This window comes from Vespa crabro, chromosome 16 (genome assembly GCF_910589235.1).
Source record: "Vespa crabro chromosome 16, iyVesCrab1.2, whole genome shotgun sequence".
Taxonomy (NCBI): Eukaryota; Metazoa; Arthropoda; class Insecta; order Hymenoptera; family Vespidae; genus Vespa; species Vespa crabro.
The window spans coordinates 2,484,741-2,491,381 of record NC_060970.1 but is presented as its reverse complement, the minus strand read 5'-3'; positions in this window follow the sequence as shown (position 1 = coordinate 2,491,381).

The following is a 6,641-nucleotide window of genomic DNA, read 5'->3' as shown; positions in this document are numbered from 1 at the left end:
AGAAACGATATTAAATTCATTTTGTGGATTAATTTTATCAGAAAAAAAAAAAAAAAAAAAAAAAAAAAAAGAAATGATCCGTTCGAAGGATAACACTTATAGCTTATTATTATTTATAAACAGATCAATCTCTAACGATAACTAACTTTTCCTAGTATGTATCGATAATTAATTATCGAGAATAATCGAGAATAAAACTTATAATATAATAAACAATGGTTTGAATTTTATCGTTAAGAAGATATTATCTTTCAAAATGTATTTCTAATGCAATAGTACTTTACTTTACCCGTAATATTCATTTTATTGTTAGAATTCTTTTTTCCTTCTTTCTTTCATTCTTTCTTTCTTTCTTCCTTCTTCTTCTTCTTTTTTTTCTTTTCTTTTTTTTGTTTTTCTTAATCATCGTCGTCGTGGTGTCTAACTTGATCCTTTCAGATAAAACAATTTTATCTGCATATATTATGAAATAAAATGCAGATACTGACAAACAATCTCAAGTTTTAAAAAAAAAAAAAAAAGAAAAAGAAAAAAAAAGGAAAAAAGAAAAAGAAAAAAGAAAAAAAAAAGAGAAAAGAAAAATGATTAAGATAATACAGATAATATACGCTTTCTTAAGTTTTACATTTGACCTGTGATTTTTATCGAAGAGAAAGAGAAAGGAAAGAAAAAGAAAAAAAAAAAAAAAAAGCGAAAAATGAAAAAAAAAAAAAAGGAAAAAAAATGAAGAGAAGAAAAAAAATCAAGAAAAGAGCAAGATAAAATCATAAAGATCCTGAAACACTCGTAACTTTTGAAAAAAATCCCAAAACTTCGTATTTATATATGAATTGTGCTCTACGTATGCGCATATATAAATATTTAATGCGTATATAATGGACGATCGATTTTTATCTCCTCGAATTTTTTACTACTCGATAAAAAGTTTCAAACAGTAACTGTCGTTCCCTTTTACAACCCGCAGAATATTCTGACGTTATTGGCATTCTTTTTTTCTTCTTTTTTTATTTCACGTAATGCCCGCGGTGTCAAAGATCAATGTTCTTTCCTTTTCTTTTCTTTACTTTACTTTACTTTTTTTTTTGTTTTTTTTACTTTTAACAGAATTAACAGAATTATAATTTTTTTCATTACGTTATCACTATGATCCCAGAGTTCGTGATTCTCTGTTAAAAATTAAAAGAAAAAAAAAAAAGAAAAAAAAAAAAAAAGAGAGAAGAAAATAAAACGAAAAATAAGAAAAAGAAAGGTATTAAAGCCCCACACACATATACATGTGTGTTGTACATCTTGAGAAAAATTATTGGTTGGCGATATTTTGATTTATAAAATTTTATAAATATTGCGACGCAGGAGAAAAAAAGAAAAAAAAAAAAAAAGAAAAATGATAAAGAAAAAAAAAACTCGCAAGTATGTTACGATTAATTAAGTGATGGATGAGGATGAATTTGATTAGGCAAAGGAAAGGAAAGAAAAAGAAAAAAATAAGAGAGAACAAGAAAGAAATGAAAAAAATATTAAGAAAAGTGATTAAATACGAATTAAAAAGAAAAACATGTCGTCGTTGTTGTTGCTGTTGTTGTTGTTGTTGTTGTTCGTTGAACACTTTAACAATGAATCGTACAGTAATCGTACAAGTATATCTGTTGTCATTAATGACGTTTTATCTTTTGGGATATCCATTATCTATCTTTCCCCCTCTTACTCCATTCCATTGATATCATTAAATTCTAATAATATTTTTACGTAATCTCAGTCGAATATATTTGACAAAACAATGATATTTATCTTATGGACGTAAACGTTAATTTTTATTTATTTTCATTCTACACATTAGATCTGACTTTAATGAAAGAATAAAAGAAAAACATTGGAATTGGATGAAAATTTTTATAGAATACAAATTTACTATACCAACGCATATAAGGAGAACGTGTTCTGAGACCTTCGTTACATTGCAGATGACTATAATAAAGAAAAAGGAAAAAAAAAAAAGAAAAAAAAGAAAAAAGAAAAAAGAGAAAAAAGAAAAAGACAAACCGCGTATACCTTGTATGCTATGTGAATCAATTTCATAACTTTTTGATGCTATATTAAGTAATGGAAATAAAATTGAAAGAATTAAATTAACAAAAAAAAAAAAAAAAAAAAAAAAAACTGTTATAATTGACTCATCGTATAGTGACGTTGTTCACTACATATATATATATATATATATACAAACATTACCGTACTGGAACAAATTAATAATTTGTTTTTCTGCAAAATAAAATCGCAAAAGGATTGTGTGTCATAAGTAGTAGTGTTAGTAAATGAGAAAAAAGAAAAAAGAAAAAAGAAAAAAAAATAAAAAGGAAAAATACAAAGAAAAAATTTTACAAATATTTCATTAATTACAATGGAGGAAATTGGAATCCTAATAATGAAATAAATTGATGGCCGTAGATGTATGTATACATAGACGCGTTGATACATTTAAACACTTTTCTAAATCTCCTAATAATAATTCTGCTTGCGATGGCATATATATATATATATATATATATATATATGCTGTATATGCTAAAACATAAAAAAGAAAAAAAAAACAACTAATAAATATCATACTACTCGCGACGACGATAATAACAAATATAAGTCGCCGATAAAACGTGGAACACCTTGAATTAACCCTTTAAAAGCCCGAACAACCCCATTTCCACCCTATTGATCCATTTTGATCCCTCCTAGCCCGCCCCTTCCTTTCCTCCTTTCTACTTTCGAATTTAACGAAAGAGAAAAAAAATAAACAAATAAACAAATAAATAAATAAATAAATAAATAAATAAATAAATAAATAAATAAATAAATTATCGATGATGTTGAAAATGTTTGTCATAGTATATACGTTATATCATGATGTCGTAAATAATATAGTATATTATATTATAAAGGGTCGATTTTTTTTCTCGAAATGTCGGCGAATTATTCGCGGTAGGAAAAGGAAAGAGAGAAAAATAAAAAAAAAAGAAAAAAAAAGAAAAGAAACATATACAAAAAGGAAAAGAAAAAAAGTAGAAAGAAAAAAGAATTATTTATAGCGAGACTATGGGAGAGTCGTTCATATTAAACAAAAAAAAAAAAAAAAGAAAAACTAAATACACACAGAGAGCAATATTTCGAGCCACGGGGGCAAAGTAAAAGAAAATAAATGAAAAAAGAAGAAAAAAAAGGAAAGAGAGAAATAAATAAATAAAAAAATAGGAAAAATAAATAAAAAGAGGAACGAAAAGAAACGAAGGAAGGATGAAAGGAAAAGATTTTTCCGAAGGGTTCGCCGACATTTCGTGAAATAACGACACATTTGTTGCGCTCGGAAAATGGCAGCTTATAAAATAATAAATAATAATAATAATAAATAATTCATTCGAATATAGTTTGGCAATGGTGTTCCACGTTAACTCGTCGTTGAATTTTTTAGAATCAATCATTCTCTTTCCCTCTCTGTCTCTCTCTTTCTCTTATTCATTCATTTATTCATTCTCTCCCTATCTCTCTCTCTCTCTCTTTCTGCTTCTCTCTCTCTCTCTCTCTCTCTCTCTCTCTCTCTCTCTCTCTCTCTTTAGTTATTATTCGTAGATTCGAGAGCGAAGCTTTTTTTTTCTTTAAATATATATATTTTTTATTTTCTATTTTTTTTATTTTATTTTGTTTTTCCTTTTTTCATTGGAGATTTCGTGCCATTAACGCACCGTTAAAATAAAAAATAAAAAATAAAAAAAAAAGAATCTCCCCGAGGAATAGAAAAAGGAAGAAAAAAAAAATCAAATAAAATAGAAAAAATAAATAAAAAAATACGATCGTACGATTATCATCATCATCATTATAATCACATTTATTATTATCATCATCATCGTCATCATCATTCTTATTATTATTATTATTATTATTATTATTATTATTATTATTATTATTGTAGTTATTATAAATGCTCTTAGATACCAAAGATAAGAAAAGTTTGGTGTTAGTCATTAGAAATCTCTTACATCCAATCGTGGTTCGCCTGATCGCATTTAATAATAAGATAATTGTTAATAATTATGTAAAATTTGTTTCCTTTTTTTTTTTGTTTTTTTTTTTTCACGTAAAATGGAGAAAATAAGAGGACGAAGAAGAAGAGAGAAGAATAAAATGAAATAATAAAAAAGAAAATGGAAGTCTGAATAATGATTATACTTATATGTATATATATATATATGTATACATATGTGTGTAGTGTTTATATATATGTGTGTGTACTCGTGTATGTTATGTATGTGTATACACGTATATACATATATATATATATACATATATATATATTAAGAGGAACGAATTTTATTGCTATAAAAAATTTGTTGTTATCAGCTGATAATAAAAAATGATAACGAAAAAAGAAGAAAGTAAGAAAGAAATAATAATACATCATACGCATACATATAACAAAAAGAAAAAAGAAATTATTCAGAGAGATTAAAAAGAAAGACAAGTTAATAACAATTGAATTTTACTTGAACAATAAATATTTGTCAATACTTTGTCACATACATACATATACACATACATATACATATATATATATATATATATATATATATATATATATATATATATATATATATATAAATACATACGTTCTCTCTCTCTCTTTCTCTCCGTCGATAATAATCGCGAAGCCAATCCTTTTTCGAAAGCATACATAAATAATACATACATACATATATATATATATATATATATATATATATATATATATGTATATATGTAGACACATACACACCCACGCACACACGCATACATATACATATATACATACGTATGCAAAAAAAAAAAGAAGAAGAATAAAGAATGAAAAAAATAACATATACGCACACATGATCGAAAATCTTATATTTATCTTTGTCTCTGATATATGTATATATGTTAGCGTATCGATGATAGAAGTTTTCTATAGGATTTGGATGATTTTGATGAAGGTCTTTTATAGATCTACATTTTTTATCGTCGACGTGATCGTCTCCAATCTTAACATCTTTCCCAAAAAATCTCTTAAATCTTCTACCTTCTGCTACCCTCGTTTAAACCCTCTATCCTCTATCCTCCCCTTCGGCCAACCGGAGAAAAAAAAAGTGTCATGAGAAAAAAAAAAGCTATTTTTCTGTCCATTTCTACTTCCATTTTTTGTAGAATCGATTTACGCTAGCTTCATATATATATATATATATAATTATCATTATTATCATTATTATCATTATTATTATTATTATTATTATTATTATTATTATTATTATTATTATCATTATTATTATTATTAGTATTATTATTATTATTATTAGTATTATTACTATGTGTTTACTATAGGTATGCAAAGAAACACGTAAGAGGAAGGTCATGAGAAAAAAAAAGGAGAAAATAAGAAAAAGAAAAAAAAGAGAAAAAAAAAAAGAAAAAAGAAAAAAGAAAAATGAAATTCTTCTCTGACGTATGTAATAATTTTAAGCTAATGATAAGAGAAACGTACGATAAGTTAAGGTTTTATGACTAATTATGTGGATTTACTGCCGAACTCTCTCTTTCTAATGTGTATTATATGTTCTTTTGTAAGATTTAACAATGACGTAAAATAAATCTTCGAGAAAATATTTGAAAATGTGTAAAGTGCTTTGAATTGCAAGGGGACAAAAAAAAAGAAAAAGAAAAAGAAAAAGAAAAGGAAAGAAAAAAAAGAAAAAGTAAACCTTATTAACCCTTTCCAGATCCTCGCGAAGAAAGATTTGACAATTTAATTAATGATTATTTAAATCGATAGATGATTTTTAATAATGTGGATGCCATTTTGCAAAATAAAATCTATCATGAATTCGTGTAAAATTTTAAAAACGATTTATCGTCATGGAGATCTTTCCGTGATTATTATGTAAGATTATTTTTTTTTTTTTTAAACGGAATACAAATAAATATAAAGAAAAATAATATTTTGTAAAATTAATATATATTTATATATATATATATATATATATATATATATATATATATATATATATATAAAATACAAAGAGAAATAATATGAAGAAAAATAAATATAAAGAAAAATAATAATTTGACAATTCGAATAATAACCATTTAACCCTCTATGGACCGAATTTTTTTCTTTTCTCATGAAAAAAGCTATAATTATTTGGTAAAATCTCGATAAATTAAAATGTGACCTGAAAGTTACACGGGTCCATAGAGTGTTAAGTCAATAGATGATTCTTAATAAAGTGGGTGCCATTTTGCAAAATAAAATCTATCATGAATTCGTGTAAAATTTTAAAAACGATATATACGTCATGGAGATCTTACCGTATTATTATTACGTAAGATTATTTTGTTAAAAATGGGATAAAAATAAATATAAAGAAAAATAAGAAGATGTAAACAAATTTATCGAGTTGAAGAAGGAACGAATGACCATGAAGATTAATTTAGATCGTATCGTCTAATCATATTGGTATACATGCATGTTGTCCGTCTCTCTCTCTCTTCCTCTCTCTCTCTCTCTCTCTCTCTCTCTCTCTCTCTCTCTCTCTCTCTCTCTCTCTCTCCCTTTATCTCTCTCTATTCAGTCGCTTTTTTCCGTT